The sequence below is a fragment of the Parus major genome, chromosome 21 (genome assembly GCF_001522545.3).
Source record: "Parus major isolate Abel chromosome 21, Parus_major1.1, whole genome shotgun sequence".
NCBI classification, from domain to species: Eukaryota; Metazoa; Chordata; class Aves; order Passeriformes; family Paridae; genus Parus; species Parus major.
This window is the reverse complement of record NC_031789.1, coordinates 3,198,336-3,222,266: the sequence shown is the minus strand read 5'-3', so window position 1 is coordinate 3,222,266 and position 23,931 is coordinate 3,198,336. Positions and strand designations below refer to the sequence as shown.

Sequence of the window (23,931 nt, the reverse complement as noted above, 5' to 3'; positions counted from 1 at the left end):
TCCGAGAGCGAGATCTGTGCGAGGGGAGCGCCAAGGGGAGAGGGGTTCTGCGAGGGGGCGTGCGAAGGAAAGCAGGGGGGTCTGTGCAGGGGGGGTACAATGGTTGTGCGGGGCGGGGCGGTGCGGGGGTACCCCCTACCTGTTGCCCCCCCCGGCAGCCCGGGCAGGGCCGCGACGGAGGCGATCGCGGCTCGGCCGAGGGCATCCGCGGTGGGTCCGCGGTGTTTGCGCGGTGGGTCCGCGGAGGGTCCGCGGTGGGGCGGGTCCCGGCCCCTCCCGTGCCGGGGAGCCTGCGGTGGCCGCGGCGCGCTGAGGGCGAGAGCCCCCCCGGGAAGTTGAGGGGTGCAGCGGGGGATGCTGCAGTGCCCGCGCTGAGCTCCAAACGCCGCTAATGAAGAACCGAACCGTTCTGCCAACTGCGCTCAGGCTCACCCTGAGCGTGGCCGTGCCCAGCAGCTGCCTGCAGCAGGTGGAGGAAAATGGGCTGCAAAAATCCCCCTGGAAGGATTTTGGGGCGGGGGGAAAGAGCCACCTGAGCGCTGTCGCCACTGCAGCAGCACTAGTGCGAGAGCTCCTACGCTGGCGGTTCCCGTGGCATGAACCCAGGGTGAAAAATCGAGAATTATTGGTATCATCCTTTCGCTGGTGGCTGCTAGAGGGAGCGCGGATGTTTCCCTGTGCCTTATCCATCCCTCAGAGGGATCCACTTGTGTGTTTGCCAGGGCTGCAGCAAGCCTGCAGAGCTGCCACCCTGTCCGTGGCAGCCGTGCAGATGGCTTCATCCTCACTGAAGTGAAATTGTAGAATCACAGAGTGATTTGTGTTAGAAAGGACCTTAAAGATCGTCTCATTCCACCCCCCTGCCATGGGCAGGGACACCTTCTGCTGAACCAGGTTGCTCCAAGCCCCATAGATAGGGATGCTGTGAAGATCATGGCTCAGGTGGCTGTAGCTCCCCAATCCATCCCTGTGTCCCAAATCTGCCTGCAGACGTGCTGTGAGTTGTCACCTGAGCCACCCGAACCCAGAAAAGTTCACAAAGGGGTTTAGGAACTGGGCAGGAGCATGGAGTGGGGTGGGAGCCTCACAGAAACAGGAGTGGGTGTGGGGAGCACAGCGAGGAGCCAGGATGGCGAGCAAGGGGGGAAGCAAGAGAAAATCATGAACTGTAAGGAAAGGGGGAGAAACAGCCCTGCACAATTTCCCAAACCCTGTGGTACTTGCCTAAATTCAGGCTTATGTCTGAGCAAGCTGAGAATTTGGGGCAGTTCTTTGAACTTCAGGGTGTCCTTGTGCAGCGCCACTGGCACTGCAGAGCCCTGATTCAAAATGCAGTAAAAAAGAGAGAAAACGGCTTCTTGAGAGCTGCAGGGATGGCTCCAGGAGAGGCTTGACATGAGGTAAAGCACATCACCATCCTACACATCTGCAGGAGCAGAGGGTTTGGTGTTCAGAGTCCCCAGGCAGATTTTGGGGATGGAAATGGGGTAAATCTGCTGTGTCAGTCTGCTGAAAAACATCAACAAGAGCAGCCTGCATCCCCCAAAACCTAATCTGGATCCTGGGCACAACCAGCTCTCCAAGAGTCAAAAGGATTGAGTCTTGTCAAGTGGTATCTAGTCCTTACATCCATCTGGATCAATCCATCTGGATATTGTAAAACAGAGAAAATTTAGCGTTTATTCAATGAAACAGTACAGTGGTTTTTGCAAGGGACATTTTTTTTCTGAGAGTTTCCAGCAGTGTCTGCAACCCAAGCTGGCTGCTGGGCCAGGGCACTTGGAATATCAGTGGAAAGGTCTCTTTTCCTTAATGAATTCCCAGAGGGTCAGCAAACAACCTGCAAGGAGAATAAGTGCAATTTTTGAAATTCTCTCTCCATCACCTCTGCAGCCATCCCTGAATGAGATAAAGTTCTCTAAGTATATAAAGAAACTGAATTCTAATCAAGATAAATGCCCAGTTTCATACCTAATTTGCATGAGTATGTGCTGCAAACTGTGTTTGCAAATGGGAGAATTCTGTATGTAACCAGATAACCTGAGTGTGCAATCCCAGGACTGTATATGCAAAACTTACTCATTGCACTTGAATAAAAGTAAAGCTTCAGCAAAAAGGAACTTGGCTTTAAAGTACCAGCATGTCTTTTTTTTATCATAAAAAATTCAGGTTAAAGCTGATTTGAACCTTCCAAGAACACATTTAGCTGCTAAGGCAAATTCCAAATGATGTTTCTTACTCAATCTAACTTTAATAATAGGCTGGTTGAGTCGCTGCACTGTCAGAGCTGGGATTTTTTTAATTTACTGGAGAAGAGAATTTCTACGTTAGCACGTGGTTATTTAAAAAAATGTGTCCTAAAGTTGGCTGTGGCCTCATGGGTAAGCTAAAAACCTCACTCTAAAAACTTTCCTCACTACTTTCAAGTCTTCCTGAAATCCCCTGAAGATATCTTGGAAGATTTTCTCCTCTTTCCCATGCCTCCTCCCATCCTTACTGAGGAACAGCTGGATCCATTAAAATTGATTTAGATCTCTCAGTGCAGAATTTAATTTCTCTGAGCTTCAGCCTGGAAGGAACACAGAGTGTCCCAGCAACACCAGGCAGAGGAAAAGGCACAAGGATGGGGCATTCCTCACCCACCTGGGTTGTGCCAGCTCCCAGTCAGAAGGTCAAACCTTTGCTGGAAACCTCAAAATTGGGATGAAATGAAACTTTAGGAAATGAATTGTGCCTCAATCCCTTTGTCCTATTAGTTTTAAATTAAGAAAAAATAATGGAAATGAAAAGCTAATTAAAGACCCAAAATTAGAAATATATTATTTCCCAAAATTGCTTTGATGATAATTTTTTTTTATTTTTTTTTTTTATTCCAGCTTTAACCAGGAGGTTGACAGCTCAGCAAGGTGTCTGTGTCCCAAAGGGATGGGAGTTCTTGGCCATGCAGATGAGGCATAAAGAGATTGGGAATATTTCCTAAAGGAAACCTGAGTCAATGCCAGTAAGTCACAAATCTTCATTCAACCCTGCTACACTCAGCATCTGTTCAGGTGCTGCAAGGGGAGCCTTGAAAATCTGGAAAACACCCTCAGTTTTGGGCAATGTGTTCCAATAGTGCCATCACATCCAGGCAGGGGATTCCTGTAAATGGAATAAACAGGGATGGAGGAAGATTTGGGAGTTCTGCCCTTCATCTTTGCTCTTGTTACAACCCAAGGAGTGCAGTAAAGGGAATATGAGAAGATTTAGAAGATGAAAAAGGGCTGAGAAGCACATGAGTACCATTCAGGCCTTCCAAACCCTTTAATTTGCTATTCAGATTACCACTTTTTATAGTTTAATATGTACAATATGCAAAGGAACCAGTTTAACTAAATGGGGAAAGCCTTCTGTGTTAAGGTTGAACGTAATCTAATAGGGCCCTTTGACTTGATTCAATTAAATCTTTCTTTTTCCAATTAAATAATCATCCAGAATTTAATAAAAATGAATTTCCATGTGTCATCCTGCAGAATGATGACCTCTGTGATGGGGAAGGCTTATGTAAATTCTGCTGATCGCTTTTTATCTGCCTCTGCCTCACTTCCTCCAAAAAAATTGCCTTCTGTCTGTATATTTACATTAATTTCTCATCTGCTCCATGTATCTCTGTTTGCAGGAACAATTCCCAGCTGAAAGAACTGTGAGTATCACCAGCTTCTTTCAGTACATCCTCAAAAATGGACCTTCTGTGGTGGAAAAAAGATCTCCAAAGTGGGGTTTTTGATCTGTGCCTCAGGTTTGTTGTGCCCTGGCATGCTGTAGGGCCAGCTTCCAATTGGACCCTTCCAAATATCACTAGGAGCATCTGTATGGCCATTTGTCACCAAGAAAATCCAGTCCAAGACACCAGCAACCCCAGCAGCAATCCCCAGGAAAAGCACAGAGTGTGGCCCACGTTCCACAGTCTCTTCCAGCACATCTCCACTAAGAAATTCCCATCAAAGCTACAGCAGGTGTTAATATCTACAATTTATTTTTTTTTCCCTCTGTAAAGGTGTATTTATAACTGCATTTCACCCCCCTCTCACTCCTAAAATGCAGAGCACCAACTCTTTCCTTTCTCAGTTGGGATGTACAGCAGCAAACCTTGCTGATGTGGTACTGCTGTAATCACTTAGGAACTCATAAGTTACTAACTCTTGAGTTACTAAAACTGAATTAAGCAGAGCTAAAGATGGACAGGTGAAAAATTGGAGTGAATATTCTGTTTCTCCCCGTGATGCTGCCTTGCCACATTTCCCCATCTCTCTTTCTGCACGGGTAAAATGGTCCTGGCGACCTTCCTGTGCTGCAGGTCCCTCGGGACCACGAAAACAAACCCATTAATGTTTATAAAGTGTCTCAGACTGGGGGAATTACATCACTGCAGCAAGATACAAGCTTAATGGATCAAAACAAACCCCAGCTCCAAACCCCCCAGCTTAGACACATCTCAGTTACCCGGCTCAAGCCTCGAGGAATCCCACTGAGAAGGGATAATTGAGAGAAAAATGTGATCCTGGAGATTTTTTCTGCAGTAAACCCATTTTACATTAATAGGAAGCAGATTTCTAGACCCCTTTGCAAACGAATGACTTCCACTGCATATTTCACAGCTGAGCGCATCCGTGGCACCAGCTTTGGACGCGGGGCTATTAAACCCAACATTTGTTTAATGAATTACAGCAGTCCATGAATCCGCCTGTGTTTAAATGTTTATTGGGAAGGCGTCAGCAGCCAGCTCTGAGTGAGCAGGTATCAGCCTCAGTGATGAGCTCTGGCTGCAATGGACCCAAAACTTTGAACGTGTTTTTGCTTTCTTATCAAAGGCAGATTACCCAGGAGGTTCAGGGTGTCTGCTAAACATAAAACTGCTTGGATTCAGTGCAAGTTTGGGGTGTTTTCTCCCTGATGATGAGCTGTGTGAGAGAGATAAACTGTTGTGCATCTCCCACCTGGCTGGGGTTGGACCCTGCTGCTGAAGGGTGGATTAAGCCATTAAAACTCACACATTCAAGCAAGGTTGATGTGCTGCAGACATTTCCAAGATGACCCCACTCTTACCTCACCAGTCAATCTATAAACCTTGAAAAAAAAAATTAACTCTGGTTCACCCTCCTATTTTAACACATTACCCACTGCAAACTTCATGGCACATCGAGACAGTAGTGATGATGTGCTGTGATCATTTTGCTTTCCTCAAAATACCTCTGATATATTGTGGTCTCCACCCCAGAAATCCCCAGCCAGGAGCAGTTTCTACAGTCACAGGATGGTTTGGGCTGGAAGAGACCCTAAGGACCATCTCATCCCACTCCCTGCCATGGGCAGGGACATCTTCCACTGTCCCAGGTTGCCCAAGCCTGGCCCATCCTGGCCTTGGACACTTCCAGGGATCCAGGGGCAGCCACAGCTTCTCTGTGCCAGGGCCTCCCCACCCTCACAGTTAAGAATTTCTTCCTCATATCCAGTCTAACCCTGCCCTCCAGCAGTGGAAAGCCATGTCCCCTTGTGCTGTCATTTCAGGTGAAGTCTGTAAGAAATGCCATTTCCCCTCCTTTCCCCATCACAAATTTGGGAGCAAAGATGTGGTTGGGCTTTTTCAGAACTGCCGGGGTGATTTGGGAGATCAGGTCCTGCTGACCCCCCAAGCCTTCCCTGTCCTCGTGGGAAGGGGAGAATGGGGAGGGTGCAGAGAGAGGGATCATGTGAAAACCTCCATGAACAGGGAGAATGTGAAGCACTCAGCAGGATAATAGATACCGTGAAAAAAATAATCCTGCGATCAATCAGCAGACAAATACATACTTAAATTAGGTGTTAGTGGGACAGATGCAGGAAAGGTGATTATGGGTTTGCCTCCTTGTTTCCCTCAGCAACAATGATGCCAGCAGAGGTGGGTCACCCTACCCTGCCATTAATGGAGCATCAGCATTCATCTGACAGCTCCTTTGTCCTGGGAAGTCAATTCTATGACGATTTGACATTAACAGAGGCACGGTGAAACTCAGGCGCCTTTGCATTTTCAGACCCTCCAGATGCTTTAGCCTGATGAATTACAGGTAGGATTGCTGTCCTGATTTGGGCAGGGGGCAGAAATAAATGTTTCACCCATCTGTTTCAGCTGTGGCAATAAACACCACTGGCAGAACCAGTGGAAGAGCAGCCCTTTGCTCCCTTCCCAGAAAACAAAACTGGAAACTGGAGCAGAGCACATGGGAAGGGTCAGCTGGAGCATCCTGGGAATGGAAGGTGCTACAGAGAAATGTGATTTTTAAAAATGATAATGTTTGTCAAGTAAGCGAAAGACAAGATCTCAAGGGTGGTTCAGCCCTCTAAAGTAATCCTAAAATTAATTCAGAAATGGAGAACTCCAGATTGTAACGGAGAGGGGCTTTAACATACACAGCACACTGTCCCCCATTGGCACCCAGCAGGAAAGGAGCACATCAGCATCCACAAAATTCCCACGGCTGTTTCAGGGACAAAGCAGCCCAATCCAGGCAAGAGTGAAACTTAATTTAGTCCTTCCCTTTTCTTTCAGGTGAAAGAACAGCAGTTCTGCTCTAAGTGAGCATCACCTTCCTCTGTTTTGTCAGTGGCACCCAGCCTGGGTCACCCCTGGTCTGGGGATCACCCCTGGTTTGGGGATCACCCCACTGCCAAACCATCCCTTTGACAACAACAGAACGTGCTGGGGAGTGTGGAACAACAAAAATAGCCTTTTCCCCCACCCCTGTTTTCCCTGATTTAATCCAAAATGCTACCAGCAGGGTGGACTAATCCTGTATTGCATAAGATTACAAACCTACAATTACAGTCCCCACTAACCTGTAAAAGATTTAAAAATACACCTAGATAGAGTTTCAGCATTGAGAAGGCAGCTGAAAAATTGGCATTACATTTCTACATGTGCATATTGCTTTAAATACAATCATGTTTTAAGGGATTCTTTGATTCTGTGAATTTGATGTCCATTTCTTGAATGGTTTGTAGCATGGGTTGGCTGGAGCTAGCTCCTCTGCAAAAAAAGAGCACTTTTCCAGGATTGAGGGAAATCCCTCTACATGAGATAATTCACAAGTGTTCTTTTTCTCAGGTTAGGTAGGAGGATACTGCAGGTATTGTTTCAGAGGATGGGGAAACTGAGGAGCAGATGGGCTGGAGCAGGGTGTGACCAAGGTCCAGTGGGAGAGGGCACCTGCAACCCATGAAACAGAGCGAGGTTTTCCAGTTAAATCAGGAGCAATTCCTTCATCTCACCGTGATTTACCCTAAAGGAACACCCAGCCACAGAAGGGCAGGGAACATGTGTCTTCTAATAAAATCTCTTTAACTTTGACATAGATTACTTCTAAAAAGCCCCCATCAAACCACACCAAATACAGGAATGTGATGAAGTATCTCGGTACAAAATCTATTCCGAGGCGATTATCAGCCTTTGAAAAATTCAGGCTCTAAGTCAGTTCATGGCAGGGATCAAATTGAGCTGCTGTCAACTCATTTGGGCATTTTACTTTGCTTCTGATATCTGACAGTTAAAATAATCTCAAATAGTTCCCATTACTCCTGCATTTTCTGCTTCTTGCCCCAGGGAAGGGCCATGCAGCCAGGCTCCCATCCCAGCCACCTCCCAGCCTGCAGCATCCCTCCCCAGCCCTGCCTGGGGGGAATCCCAAGACTGCCACAGCTTCCTGCTCACTTCCTCCACTTTGGGGAGAAATTGTAGCTAAGGCTGATCAGCTGTGAGCTGCCACAGGCAGACCCAGGTCCCTCGGGCTGAGTTCCAGCTGCTGCTGGGAGCAGTCTGTGGTCCCAGCTGGGCTGCACTGGACATCAGCTGGAATGCCAGGAGGAGCTCAGTCCTCTCAGAGAGAAGGCCTGGAGCATTATCTTCTGCTAATGCAGGTGAGGCTTATTAATATTATTTATATTAATAGCTTTTCATGGAAATGAGGAAGTTTTCTCCAGAGAACAGGGGGATGCCTTCAAATGATGGCTTGTTAGAGCGAGAGGGATCCAAGGGAAAGCTGATGTTCCTATCATAGAATCATAGCATCCTTTGGGCTGCAGGGACCTTAAAATCCTTTAAAGGGGTCTTGAAGATCATCTCATTTCACTCCCTGCTGTGGCAGGGACATCTTCCACTGTCTCAGGCTGCTCCAAGCCCTGTCCAACCTGGCCTTGGGCACTTCCAGGGATCCAGGGGCAGCCTCAGCTTCTCTGGGCACCCTGTGCCAGGGCCTGCCCACCCTCCCAGGGAAGGGTGGGGAGAAGGATCACTCTGAGTGGTCTCAGAGGAAGCCAGGGCAGATATGTAATACCCCTTCACCCTCCCCCAAAGGCTAAATAAAAAATAATTTTTAAAAAACACATCTGGATGGATTCCTTAGACAAATCTAAGCATGTTGGGAGGCTCCAGTGGATGCAGGAGTTTCTGTGGGTACCAGCATCTCCATCACCTCAAAATCTTCAAGCACGAAGCTGTCAGGATTATTGTCAGTGATTTTAAAAAGGTGATGGATATAAAATCCACCAAAGGCAATTAAACCAAGCAGGACAACTGCCAAGCTCTTGTGTTTGCTCACTGTCAGTAGGTTTTATGGAGACAGAGATATATATCTGCAAAGCTATTCAAGTGCATTTAATTTTCCCAATCCCCACGTACTGCAGCTTGTATGAGGATGATATGTTTATCCTATAAGGTTCCTGACTTCATTCTGCAGTGCTTGACTCCAGGGTGGATTTTGTATTATTAACTTCCTTCCACTACATATGGAAAATAAAACCTGTTCCCATTGAGCACCCTGGGATGAAGTTCTGTTGGGTGCTAAGTGCAGTTTGTCACGCTGCTGGAGGCCCAGGGTGGGACAATAAGTCTAGAAAAATCTGGGGCTTCAAAGAGATGTGAGCTGAGGTGTGGGGAATACAGGGCTGGAGGTCTCCGACACAGCAGAAGACAAGTGGAAAAGGGGGAAAGATACCAATCTATGTATATGGAGGGAATTAGGGAGAAATTCCTGGCTGGGAGGGTGGGGAGGCCCTGGCACAGGTGCCCAGAGCAGTTGGGGCTGCCCCTGGATCCCTGGAAGTGCCCAAGACCAGCTTGAATGGAGCTTGGAGCAGCCTGGGACAGTGGATGGTTAGGGATGGAGTGGGATGGGATGAGCTTTAAGGTCTCTTTTGGCCCAAACCATTCTGGGATAAAACCCATGCAATGAGAGGGGGTGATGCTCCACCCCTCGTGCCTCACACCCCTCACTATCCAAAAGCTCTTGATAAACATGAGAAATTACTTAGGACTGTTTCACTGATATTTTCTGTCTTCTGATGCCACCTCATAAAAGTAACGGTTCATAATCTGCACCAGACCAGCTTGACTCAAGATAAAGATCTGCCTCGTTTGCAGTTACATAATTAGCAATTACCCTAATTTCACTTACACTAAATTACTTTTTTTTTTTTTTAATAAATGTTATCTTTTCTGACAAAAAAAAAAAAAAAATCATCCTGGGTCTACTTCAGACTTTTTTATATAAAGCAGAAGTATCATTATCCTGTTCTCAGATGGAATGTCTAGACACTTTTAATGAAAATATTCATTATTGCTAATTTGCATCTCTTTCAATTCCAGGACAGAAATCAAACGAAGATGTCAAAACTGTGTTCCCCCTGCCTCAGGCAAAACAGAGCCAGGGTGACCCCCAAGTTCTTCCAAAGGGGATCTCAGTTTGTGTGAAGGAAAAGCATCTCCAGCATCCTCATAACTGAGGGCAGCGCGGGATGAAAAGGAAAATCAGAGGAAAATAATGGTGTCAGGACCTGGATCTGAGATCTGCAGCTTTAAAGGAGAGAAAAGCCAGGGAGATCCCAGCCTCAGGGTGCAAGATGTGTTGAAATACAGATGTTAATCAGGAACAGGTGGTACCTCATGTGGGTTCAGCAGTGACATTTCCACGTTTTAAATGCACTCCTTACTTGCTGGTAACAAAACTTCCCATTACTACAAAGAAATACATATTATACCTCAAACATGCTTCACTGAGCTTGGAGAGTAAAGATAAAATAATCTTTTTATAGCAAATAGGAATGAATACTTAAAAATAATAAAAAGTTGGTGAATATTCATTTGAACTCTCAAGCAAATTTGCCCTTGTCATATTTGCATCCCTCTTGTGTTCTCTTTCTGTGCAATGAAGTTTTATTAGCATGAACATCCACAGAAAGTGAATGTGAAGCCTCAATACCCATGGGAAATGAATTTTAAATTCACTTGCTGTGTGCAGTCACCCAAGAAACTTGATCATAATTGTTTATTGTACTTAAATATTTATATTGTTGAAGCACTTGTTAGATAAAAAGGCAGCGATGCTCCTCTGCTGGGTGCTGTTCAAACACTGTCCCAGGCTACAGGAATTACCTCCATCCCCAGCAAACACAGGACAGCTTTCACCAGGCTGCCTGATGTGGCAGGTGGCAAATTTCAAGGTCAGCAACAAGTGCTGGGTGACAAAAAAACCTCAAAAACATTTCTCTTAATTTTTCCTAATTAATTAATTGCCTTAATTTTTTCCGTTGAGAAGGTTGCAGTGGATCCCCTGAATGGCAGCGCCTCTCACGGGTGTGTTCACACAGGGCACTTGAAATGGACTCAGGGATTTAAAGCTCATTGGGAACATAATTTTGAAGCTTTCTTACTGCCTGCAGTCCTCTGGCACAGACTCCATCCCTTGCTCCGAGCTGGGATTCCAGAAGTGCCTTTAGGCTTTACAATGGATCCTTACATTCTGTCCCTTCCCCTGCTCACATTTGCATCTCGAAATGCTCCAGGAGCTGCACCCACCAGAGATTCCACCTCCCCCAGAGATTGCAGAGCCCTGGAGCAGGAATCCCACCCCTCTGCAGCCCAGTTAACACCTTCCCACCCCTCCTGGGGCTGGGCAGGGGTGCTGATCCCAGCTCATCCAGAGACACCTCTGGTGTTTTTTGGAAGAGATGGCCAAAAGGGAGACCTTGTTTTGCTTGGTCACTTAGCATCCCACAAATCTGTGTCCCAGGCTACTCCTGCTTGATCCAGCACGCTTCCTGACCAATCCCCACAAAAATCATTTCTCTGTGTTACCTTCCCCAGCCTGCAACACAAGGAGGAAGCAGATTTTTTATGGTTATGGAGGAATAACATCAAGGTCAATCCCCTGCTGGGAGTGGGGCAGGAATTCACACATTGCACCATGGGCTGCAGCACAAATAGCCAGCTATTAAGGGCTGGGGAACTAAAAAGACCCTAAAATTGAGGCTCAAGTTATGACAATAAAGATACACAGGAGAGAAAATTGCATTAGGACACGCACTATTTTACACATTCCCCTTAAGCTGGATTCACTGATGGATTTGGAGTCGCCCCTCGGAGCAGGTTCAGGTCTCCATCAGCTTCCTACACACGACTGTGGCTTTTAATTATCACCCACCATCGTCAGATTAGGGTTGCCTGTGTCACTTTGCATTGGTGACACACCCTGGTGCGCCAGTTCCCTGCTCCTTTGTGGAGACAGCAGGTGCTGTTGCCAACATAATTACACACCATCAATAATTAGCAACAATTTCAGTTGCCCCAAAGATGCTTCCAAGATCAGACAGTGAATTTCATGGCATTTCCTTCAAACACAGGCCACCGAGGGGATGCTGGTATGGAGGTGAAAGGATGTAATTAAGGGAATGTGAGAAGGAGAAGAAGAACCTGATGAGGCAAAGCAAGAGCTGTCGCTGGCACTGCTGCAGGAAGGGGCAGAGCTGGGGCCACCCACTCCAGGAAGATTATTTCCAAAAGCTTGAGCTGCTTGGGAGTGACATTTGAAATCCAGAGGGTTGGAAAGGGGAGGAGGAAGGAATGGGAAGGATGGGGATGAGCTTTGCATGGGGGGGATAAGAGGGCTCCATTGCTGCACAGAGCATCCTCACAGTGGGGGCAAAAACCAGGACCCCCAGTGCCCAGAGAGCCCCAAGCTGGAGAGGAGGGGCACACAGAGCACTGCAATACACACAGGGACCGTTTAAATAATCCTTTATCAAATCATAAATTAAGAAGAGGTGCTAAATGCTGTGAGCAGGGTATCCCTGCATGGCCAAACCTCTCCACCCCAATGGCAAAAGATGTCACATCACAGGAACAAGATGGGTGATGATGAGGAGAGGATAAAGGGCGTAAGCTCAATTCATGGTGCAACCCCATTCTCACTCCTATAAGAAAATGCAAGGGCCAAAAGGAGTAAAAACACCTTTTCCAAGACAGAATTTTGTTGTCTGCAAAGGAAGTCTAAGTTGGCTTTTACAGCTTGAAGTGGTTAACGGTTTGGTTTCTTTAAACCAGGGAATTAATGGCACTGAACTTCATGACAACAACAAAAAATTAAAGGCACCCCAAAGAATGTTCTCTTAATTGTAGCAGCCCGCTGCATTAAAGCTGCTATAGGAAAATTCATTTACAATTCAGCTATTAAATTGCAAACCATTACCACTGCTTTTACGGCTTTATATCCCTCTCACAAATTTATTGTGTAATTACTCGGAGCAACAGGATCGTTTCTAGCAAGCAAAGCTGAAATAAGGCACCCATTCCAAAATCCTCACAAATCTGCCTTTTCCAGATGAAATTTATGCAAAAGAGGCAAAATGTTACATGTAGTTTTCTGCCTGGATTTGGGGGCATTTGAGGATGGAGTTGGAATCTTGGCTGGTGTAAAGATGGGATGGAAGTGACTGCCCCAACAACTGCCATTTCTTGCTGTAAGAAATGGAATTGCTTTGGAGCTGTTGGGATTTGCTCCAATGGATCTCTGCAGCAGGACCTGGAATTTTCCCACCTCCTGGGGTCTCAGAAAACCCCCAGCCAAACCCCTGCTTACAAAATAAATCATAATAAAATCGAATAAAAACATTGGAATGGCATTTTCTGCCCCTCGTTTTCCACAGCAGGGAATGAAATCTGTAAATAAATAAACAAACTATTGGCCACCATGGAAAAAAAAATTGCATAAAGGGGCATTAAGCAGGGCAGGCATTTCCCGGGTAGAATGACTGGATTATTGTTGGAAGATGCAAATAAATTCACATCATGTGCCTCTTTTTTTCCTCCTTTTCCTTTTTGTACCATCCCTCATCCAAAGGAGACGATAACGTCGGTATCCAGCTCAGGAATCTCGTGGGCAAATTAAAGACCCAATTATTCAGGATTTGGGGAAGCTGTCCAACCTGAATCCATCATTACAAACCCCAGGATTAAACACTCAGGAGCCCCCAATCAGCCCAAGCACCGTGCTGGTCACCAGCCATGCCTGGGAAACCATTTTCTTGGAAACAATTCCCTTCTCCCATGGGGTTTTCTTCAATCCTGATGTACCAGGGGATGTTTCTCACCTCCTTCTCATTACCTGCAATCCTACCTGGAAGCTAACTGCAGGCACATGCCCTTAGGGATGCTCTGAAATTGGCACTGCAGTGCTTGGCTCTGCTGGGCCCTGAGGATTTAATACAACTCCAAAAAAAGGGAGGTAAATGAATAAGACCCCTCCTTTTTTTTCTTTGTTATAATTACCCCTTTTCTTGATAACATTCTAATTATTATTACACTGTCAGCTTAATTTTTTTGTTTGTTTTGTAAAGGAGGCTCTTTGGGGGTACCAAGGGCCAGTAAATGCAGAGAGAAGGCAAAGCAAACAGAGCAGAATTCCCAGCCCATCCCACACCGCTGTTGCTGTGGCTGGAGGGGAGATGGACACGGTGTCCCCGCAGCTCCTGCATCCTAAAGGCACCAAGAACACGTTTAGTTATGCAGGAGGCATCTCCCCAGGCTGGCACAGGGCAGGGGCTGGAACCAGATCATCTCTGAAGGTCCAAACCCGTTGTGATTCTGTGAATGGCTCCTTGGAAGGGCTGAGCAACCCAAACCTGCTCCCCCCTCACTCCCACTCAGCTTCTGCTGCTGCTAACAGGGCCTGACCCTGTGCCACCATTCATTGTTTATTCCAAATGTTTGCTGTGGGTATAATGACACCATCCCCGAGGCCAAAGCCACCCTGGCTGCACCAGCACAGCACCCTCCTCTCCCCAGGAGTGATGAATCCCTGCGAGGAGAGCGGGGAAGGAGCTGACAAACCGGGATAATTTATTCTGCTGAAGCCAGTGCCTGCCAAGTCGGCTCACTTTGGCATGGGATAGGCTTACAGGAACAGCCAGGCTGGGATTTGCAGAGGGGAGGAGGAGTCTGAGTGAATCAGATAGCCAAATCTCACTGGATTCAGCAGGAACTGGCTATTCAGCCAGCTTGGGATTGTTTTCCTTCTCGGGTTTTCTGTTCGCTCGAGTGCCGCTAAATCGTGTGGGTGATCAGTGGAGGAGGGGTTCAGTTTAAAAGGGGATTTTGGGTAAAGCTAATGAGTGATAAAATAATTACAAAGAAAGACACAGGGGGAGGAAAAAACCCCACCATCGAAATTTCCAGTGGGAAGTGCGTTTTGGCAGCATCTGCTGCTCAAGGGAGAGACAAGATCTTCACACACAGTGCCTGACCCATTGCTGTGCCGTGATGTGTTCCCAGCTCCACTGGAGGAATTCAGCAACTGATAATCATCATGCAATCATTTAGGTTGGGAAAGCCCTCCAAGATCCCCCAGTTCCACCACTGACCCAGCAGTGGCTTGGGCACCACTAAACCTCGTCCCCAAGTGCCACATCCGCTCATCCTTGAGCACTTTAAGGGATGGAGAATCCACCACTTCCCTGGGCAGCCTGTTCTAGTGCCTGACCATCCTTGCAGTGGGGAAATTTCCACACCTTGCCCAAGCCAGACAAATAAGGAAGGATGGCAACGGCCTGAGGATGAGGATTGAGTGGATAAGGTTCATTAATGATGAGAAATTGCATCCCTGCTCCCTGCAGACACACAAATGCCAACAGAAGGGAGAAAAGGTGTTGGTCCAGTGCGTCCCTCTGGCTGCCCAGAGTGCAGGGTTTGAGGGGTGAGAGCAGACAGGACCTCAGCCGCTGTTCCTGTCTGGGAGCTGAGCCCCCACCCCAGTTTGGAGGTCCCCAGTCCCCGCGTGTGCTGTGGGAAGCCACACGTGCCACGGAGCCAGCAGTTGCTATGGAAACCAAGGATTTTCCTAAAACTCCTGCAAAAGGAGACGAAGGCCCAGGAAAGCAGAGGGGAAAGGTCTCCTTTGCAGGGGGTTTTGTGTTCAGATGCTGCACGGCCCCAGGGCCATGGCACCACCTGTGGCTGCTCCCTTCAAACAGACCCGGTTCTGCCCTGTGGTGCTGATTTCTGTACCTTGAGAACTTCGTTTTCTGCCTGTGCTGGCTCATCTCTGCAAGGTTCCAGTCTCATCCAGCAATCACATTTATTTTTACAGTCTCCAAGGGTTGTCTAAAGATGCAGCTCCTCTGTCAACAGAGAAACTGGTTTTTAATTGCAGCCCTTCTGGCAGGGAATAGAGCTTCTTCCTCCATCAATATCTTTTTTAAGTGCATGGAGAAGTCAGAGGACTGGCAGATGGAGGAGCAAAGCCCCCTGATTATCCAGATTACAGCCTGGCACAGACCCTCCATACCACAGAGATACCTGCTGGGATGGGATATGGGGCTGGAATTGGGTTAAACCCACAGCCTAAAGCTCGAGCTCTCATTTCTACAAGCCCTGGTTTTGCCCTTTGATGTTTTTAAAAGCTGGGTTGTCCTTTGCCAGCCTCCAGGAATTGGGATAAATCAATAACCCATCAATTTTGACAGCAGAGCTCTGTGGTACCCAAAGCTGTGGTGCTGCTCCCAAGTGATCCATATGCATGCAAGCAGAACATTCCCAGACGGCTTTAAATGAAGTGGCTGGCAAAATCCCCTGGGAATATTTGGTTAGGATGAGAAACATATAGAAACACAGCTTTTTGGAGGCATCTTGCAGTAACTTTAGTTTCCATAGTGACTAATGTTTGTGTTTATATCCAGTCCCTGTGTTTCTATCAGATTTTGCTTCACAGAACAGCTGTTCCAAGTCATTTCACCAAGACAGATGATCCTGATAAGGAGCAAAGTTTCCATTCTACACAAATGCACATTTATTTAATAAAATCCAAAGAATTCAAACCCGGAAAAGACCCTGTACTTCAAAAGATTGATTATCAATGCAACCAGCTGATGGGAAGAGAATAAAAGTGGCCACAGAATAGCTGCTGCCTAATGAGAGAGTGAGAAAAAACAGAGCAGAAAATAAATAAAACAACACTGGAAACACCGGTAACTTTATTTAATTTGCCTGTGAGCTTTCTATCCCTGGGCTTTATGCACAAATGTGATGCCTTAAAATCCTGCTGCTGCTGCTGGAGATGTCACTGCAGTGGGTCAAGGGCAGCTCTTGGAGCCCCCAGCCCCCTTTGGATTACCTCATCCCTGTAAAAAGCTGCTGGGAGCATCCAGAGGAACCAAATGTAGGCTAACCTGGCCTTTAGGTTCTAACAAACCACTTTCCTCAAGTACCCCATCCCTGCAGCATTTATATAATCACCCCATTTCCATTTCAATGGAAATCAGTACTGATTTTTTTGGGGGTGATTTTTTTTAAAATGGGATGGCTCACATTTAGCTTTTTGGAACAGTATTTATTTTAGCCTCTTTATCAGATCAAATAGAATAGAATAGGAGAATATGATCCCTGGCTGGATCTAGGCTTGGCTCAAGCCCCCCAGAGTCTCTTTGGTATCAGCAGCTCTACCTGAACTTGTACTAAAGCAGGAAGGTTGGCAACTCAGTCACTCTGACATCTTATGCCCTTGTTTTTTCCCTGGAAATACCAAAGTGTTGGGTATGTCCAGGTGAGTCTGGGAGGCTCTAGAAGAGTTGGAGATGGCACCTCCTCAGAACCTGGGTGGGCATGAGCCTGTTGTTGGCTGCCTCCATCCCCTGCCTGGGTGGCTCCACAGGCTGAGGTGGGTCCTTATGCTCAGTGGTACCCCAGAAAAAGTGACTAAACCAGCTGGAGGTGAGATCCCTGCTTCTCTTGGCTTGATCTGTGCCACCCACTTCTGCCACTGGACATAAGGAACCTGCAAGGAGGTTGGGATAACTCAGGGCAGAGCATCAGGAGTGGTGAGAGGTCAGGAAGAATGAAGATGTGATATAGGAAAAATAACTCCAGCATTATCTGGCTTCAGGCTTCTAACCTTTGTCTCTCTGTAATCCTATCTCCAATCCTGCCCCTGTTTCTCCTGCCCCTGCAGAGCACTGGGCTGGCAGGAGGTCAGAGCTGCTCCCACAGGCTGATGTCTCACTCCTGCAGCCTTTATCTCAAAATATCCTGCTTTTAAAATATTCTCTCTGCTTGCCCAGTCCTGGCCAAAATCCTAATGGGAACCAACAGCTCCTTCATGCTGCATGAGGCACCAAAACAGCAGCAAGCAGCTGCTGGGAGAGGACAGAGTCCTGCTCCCCAGCACTCCCTGCCATAAATAACTGGACTGCACAGGCACTGGCAAGGGCTACGGAGTTACTTATCAATTTAATCACTTCTAAATCATGTTGCAGAGCTCCAAACCTAAGGAAATTATTTTCATTGTTAACCTCCTTCTTCTTAATTTGCAAACTTCCTGCAAGTAATTGAAATTCCTGCTCTGCAAAAGCAAAAGCCTTATCTACAGTCTTGTTTAGCCAAATTAAGAGAGATGGGACTTGACTCCAGATTTGCTAAATATTTTTCCCTGCCTTCCGAAACATTTATTACATTTTGCATTGCACAAACTGCTTCAACCTCCTGCCGGCTGCAGAAACATGGTGAATTATTTTAATCAGAAACAAGAATCGTGTTGAAAGTAACTGTAACATGGCACAACAGGAAACCTGGGCTTGCAGAGTCCTTTGGAAGAAAATTCCAGCTCTCCTCTTCCCTCTTTGCGACTATCAATCAAACTCTAAAAATAAAGTCAGATATACAAAATTATCCTGCCATCAGGGCTTGAAAATATTTCAGTTAAGCAACTGTCAGTGATTCTGTGATGGATTTCCATTCCCGAGGTTCTCTATCTTCCCTTTTCAGATTGCACCAGGCTGAACCTTGGCCCACATCCCAAGGATGCTGCTGGAGCAGTTTGTTTAACAGCAGCCTGTCCATGGCTCTGGAAGCTGGGCAGAGCAGGGAGCCAGTGCTTCTCCCCGTGTCAGATCCAGGGATGCAAACACCCGCAGCTCCCACGGGTTGTACCTGAAACTGGGGATTCTTCAGCACTTCCCCAAAGTCAGCTCATGTGCTCTGACAGGTTTGTTGGAGCATCAGTCCTCCCTGGGAGCACTGGGGGTGCCAAGCCTGCTCTCTGCTGAAGCTCCTCTGGATTTGCCAGTGGGTAAATCAAGCAAGCTGGGGGTGATGCCTGAAGGAATTGCTTTTCCCCTGTGCAAGGCTGGGGCCTTGGGCTGCCTTTCACACCTCCTCTGCATCCACCTCATTCCCAGACAGGTCCTTTGCCCTGCTCCTGCCAGCCATGCACCATTCCCTCTCCTCCCTGCCCAGGGCCTGGCTTGGCACCCTTGGGAAGTCACAGAATTTCAAAGTGGTTTGTGCTGGAAGGAACCTTGAAACTCATCTCCTTCCACCCATGCCGTGGGCAGGGGCACCTTCCACTGTCCCAGGCTGCTCCAAGCCCAGTCCAGGCTGGCCTTGGGCACTTCCAGGGATCCAGGGGCAGCCACAGCTTTTCTGGGCAGCCCCACAGGGAAGAATTTCTTCCTCATATCCCATCTAACCCTGCCCTCTGGCAGTGGGGAGCCACTCCCTGTCACCTCCAGCCCTCTTGGAGCCCCTTAGGCACTGGAAAGGGCTCTAAGGCCTCACTGGAGCCTTCTCTTCCCCAGTCTGAGGAACTCCTTTACCTTTCTTCATTCCCAATTCATTGGATGTAAGGAATAGAAATACCCTGCTACCCCCTTCTGCACCCATGGGCCAGGAGGCTGCCAGAGCTGTGTCCTCTGCCACTGCTGGGGTTCATCTCTTCAAGCCCAAACCAGACACTTAATCCCAGCCAACAGTAATCCAAATCCTCCCAACTGTTGTTGAGGCCCTGGGGAAAAGATCTGCATTTATTTGTTTCTTCCTCTTGGAACACAGCAATATGTAAAAGCAAATCTAGCAAGGACGAGGCACAAACATGCAGAATCTTGTTATTATGGACCCATTCTGTACCCCCTGGACCAAGAGCATCCAGCTGGCATCTGCAACACAAGACTTCTCCTGGGCTGGGAAGCAGTGGATGAGGCAATAAGATTCAGGAGTTTTGCTCTGCAGACTATTTGTTTTTTTTTTTAATACTGGGAAAAACGGGAACATATGCAAGGGGGGAGGGGTGGCAGCAGCATTTGTAACGCTTAATTTACTAAAACGACACATTGCACAGCTCTCCCATCTCACTCATTCAGAGAAATAAGTGTTGGGGTACACCAGCCAGCCTGGATAGACACCCATCCCAAGGGTCTTAAACGTGCTGCAGGGATAAGAATCCTTCCCAAAAGATGCCCAAAGCATCACCCTTGTCATGCCCTGACCTGGGTAAAACACTCATTTGTTCTTTTTCCTCCCATAAAAACATCAGGGTTTTTGATGGAGCAGAGCCAGTCACTCTCCATGTACGTGGGCCCTACAGAAAGCAGGGAAGATGCTTGGATTTTAGTGTTCAGAAATTATATCCCAGCTTTCTTTCCCTGTATTAAAATCTATGAAATCAGTGAGACCAAAACAGGTAGGGAACGACAGCAAGAACAGGATCAGGTCCTGCCTTTGAAAACTACTTAATTTATAGTCCCTCCATATCAGAATTATTAAGAAAGAAAAATACCTATTGCCTCCCAAATGTCACCGTATCCACCCGACTTCCGTGAATCTCTGAATGGATTTACCAGCGCCAGGGGCAATCTCATTTTCTAGAAAACCTGTTTTACTGCCTAATATTCCACCCAAGTCTCTGGCTGATCACTTAAACAGGCTTTTACCAGGCAGGGCAGGCTGCACATCTCATTTCCCTCAGACACCCTGCAGCGGCTCCGTGGGTGGGAGGGGAGAGGAGACGTCGCAGCGAGCGGAGTGGGATCGCTTTCTGTCAAATTAAAACTGTGATTAATTCCAAATCAGAGCTGTTTGCCGAGATATTTTCGAGTTGTTTGATTTCAATAATTGCAGTGTGCCAGAGAATGGATGGATGGAAGGAGAGAAACGCCCCAGCCTTGGCACAGGGGATGGGGAAGGGATGGAAGCCCTTGGTCCGTGCCAAGGGATGAGCTGCTCCCAGCTGGAGCATCCCAGGCAGCCCCAGCGCAGTTCAGGGAGGCTGAAGAACCTGACAACCTGATAATCAAAAGCTGTCCTGAACATTTCCCTGTCTAATCGATCATTTGCAATGTTTACTGATGGAAGAGTGATAAAACCTCAGCTTTATCCATCCCTGCAGTCCTGCCATTCCTCCAGTGCCTCGGTAGGAATCGGGGCCATTGATTTATTGTAACACACCTAATCTGTATGTGCAAGCACAGAGAGGAAGAGGCTGATCCTTCCACATGGACACAGCACATCGATCCCTTCATTTTAATTTGCCACCCTGTTAACCCAGCCAGAACTGGGGATTGGAGCTGCAGCATCCTGAAGGTCCCTTTCAACCCAAGCTGCTCTGTGATTCCATGAATATCCCACACACAGTGCCCAGCACGGGTATGTTGGGAAGGAGGAGAGATGATATTTGAGACCTGATCCTGAAAATCTTAATTAAGAGTCGTCCAGACTTTAAATTACTTAATTTCTTATATTTGTTACATATTTGTTGTATGTATGGTATATGTATATAACAAATATGTTACATATTTGTTATATTTAATTTGTTAATTACTCATTGGCTGTAAGGACCAAAAAGTCACTCCTGGGTGTCTCCAAGAGGGACAGGCAACCCTGTACAAATAATATTTAATCTTTTTTATTCTATTAAATAACCATGATAAATTTTATATAGAACAATGTATAATAAATAGTGAATAATTTCATAATATATATAAAATATTATTTTGAATCATATTTCTATATTATATATTAATATATTATTATATAGCATATAGTATATAGTATATAATATATAGTATATAATATACAGTATATAGTATATAGTATATAGTACATATCATATATTATATGTTATATGTTATATTATATTTTATATATTATATTAATATAATATCATGATATATTTAATATTTATAACTATAAAATAAACATATTAACTATAATAAACATTTCTGGATATCTAAGCAACAGCTAAGCTCATTACTGTGTAGTGCAAATCATTTTGCTGCAGGAAACATTCTGGAAGTCAAGAGCTTGGCAGGCAGCAAACCCAGGGTGGTTTTGGTTGTTTAGTTTTGCATGTAGCATTGTGCTCTTGAAAAACATTTAATTTATTGAAGATTCACCTTAGAGCTCATCAAAGCTTAGATGTGACACCCAGTAAATCATCTCCTATTACTCAGAAAGTCGTGCTGCATGAAACAAAGAGATGTTGAAAGTCAGCCTGGAAATGGGAGAAGAAAGTTGGCAACTGGGAATTATCCTGCTACACCCAAACAGCTCAGAGTCAGAGCACTAATTGTGTGCTGTCTGTAATGGCATTTGAGCAGTTTGTGAGAGAGAGTGGGATTTCATGATACAAACCCTTCTCCATCCACGTGAGCCTCCTGGAAGCAGCATCTTCCCACATGCTTTCTGTGCCAGAGCAGATCCAGAAACATGTGCTTGGTCAAATGATTTACTTGGGAAAAAAACATTACAACTCCAGAAGTTGAAATATTTAATCTTTTTTTTCCAGATCACAGAATATTCTGAGCTGGAAGGGTCCCACAAGTGAGCTCTAACACACACACACCTTTGGGAATATTTTTTAATCTTTGTTTTTCCCTGTTGGATTGAATCTCCCATGGCTCGAGTCAGAATGTGCTGGGACAGTTAGGATGGGGCTTGTTAGGTTCTTTAACAGAAGATCATGATGAACTGAAGCCCTAAGAGGTTTCATTACAAAGTCATTTTAAAGTGTAGGATTAATGAAAAGGAGGAAACTCCACTTATGAGAGATTTCCAGGACTTTTGCTGGTGAGGATGCAGGGGGGCAAAGGCACAACTTGATTTGACTGAGGTTATTTCCTGCTGCAAGGATGGATGGAATCACAAACCCACACTAAGAGAGGAGAGTGTTACTGGAAAGAGATGCTGAGAAACAACTCACTGCTACAGGCTGGTTAAAGGCTGCACTTTGATCACAGAATCACACCTTGGGCTACAACTGACAAGATACTGTGCTGCTGGACACTCTGGGTATAGGCTGAAGAATGGTTATCAAAGCCAAACACCACACATTTTGAAAGCTCCTTTTCCTCAGGAAAACTCTATCCAGTACCTTTATCTGTTATTTTCATGTCAAGACAGCAGAAGGAGCATTGCACTGGGCATGGATTCATCACCCACCTTCTCTGCTTTTTCCTTCCACTCCAAAATCAGGGGGCCATAAAGGGAATTTCTGAACTGCTCCCATCCCTCTCTTGGCTCCCAAGCCTTTGCCTTTACTGCAACAATATATTTCTGGGGTGTATCCTGCAAAATAAAATTCCAGCAGAAGAGAATGATCATGAACATCCACATGTCCCCAGCTGTGCCCAAGTTAAAGCCTTCCAGTGCTGCAGCTTTGCAGCAGAAACTGAAAGTGGCACCAAATAGCAGAACTGCATTTTATCTCATCTCCCATCACCTTCTCCAAAGTTCAAAATACAGCTCCAGACTGGAATGATCCCTCAGAGAGAGGAGGGGAAGCTCTACAATGCTCAGCGTTGCTGCTCCTGTGTATTTCTCACAAATAAAGCTGCTGGTTTGTGTTCACAGCTGATACAGAACGAGGGCAAACAAAGGATTAGGCAGAGAACGAGGAACCTTCAGTTGTATTAATGAAAACCCTCTCTACCCACCTCCCCCAGGCTGCCTCCACACCTCCTGCAGCGGATCTCAGGGATGGGGAGAGCAGCAGGAGATTAGACAAAGGGAAAACAGCTTTGCTTTCCCTGCTCCTGCCTGGGCTGCACAGCCAGCATGTGCAGGAGGGGGTGGCCCACAGGCATTTTCACTGGCCTGGAGACACCTGTCCTCACTTCTGTCCTCACTCCTGTCCTCACTCCTGTCCTCACTCCTATCCTCATTTCTGTCCTCACTCCTGTCCTCACTCCTGTCCTCACTTCTGTCCTCACTCCTGTCCTCATTTCTGTCCTCACTCCTGTCCTCACTCCTGTCCTCATTTCTGTCCTCACTCCTGTCCTCACTCCTGTCCATGAAAAATGAGGAGAAACGGGCAGCTGTGCCAGTGGGCACCCATGCCCAGAAAGATGAGATTAGCCTGGTGTGAGCTGACCTCTGGGGCCAAGGAGAAGGGAACTGGTTCTCTCTCTTCCAGGGGCTGGCCTGGAGGGGTGAGGAGACAAAAGCAGCATTTTCAGAGCCAGCTCTTCAGTTATGAGCTGTGGTTTCCTTGGAAGCTCCACTTGGTGAACCCACAAGGCCACCCTTCTGTCCCACAGTCTGGACAGTCAGTGGATCCATGAGTTCCATGAACCACTCCACAAAGCTGTTGTTAAATGTACCAACATTTACTTGCCCATCTTATTTTAATGTTCATTTTTCTAATGAGACATGTATAAATCTCTATGTCCTGTTCTTCTAGTTTTAATTTAATTTCTCTGCTAGTGTTTTTTATCTGCTTTTTGAATCCAGCATGAGAATCTCTCTTGGGCTCTCTGCTCCTCTCTTCACACAGCTTGTCTCAATTACCAGTGATGTATTTTCCTCCTCCCTGCTTTTCATCACGT

General features: G+C 46.5%; 1 long non-coding RNA gene across 2 annotated transcripts; it reads left to right on the top strand.

Annotated features, from left to right (window-relative positions):
- The first annotated feature begins 149 nt into the window (after positions 1–149).
- On the top strand, positions 150–10,162 carry LOC107213701. Of its 2 annotated transcripts, XR_004500061.1 has the most exons (5): positions 150–3,001; positions 3,659–3,995; positions 6,146–6,273; positions 6,566–7,929; positions 9,656–10,162. It is a non-coding gene; the product is annotated as an uncharacterized LOC107213701 (long non-coding RNA). The 2 variants fall into 2 exon arrangements; XR_004500060.1 differs by having other exon boundaries at positions 6,146–7,929.
- The last annotated feature ends 13,769 nt before the right edge of the window (positions 10,163–23,931 follow it).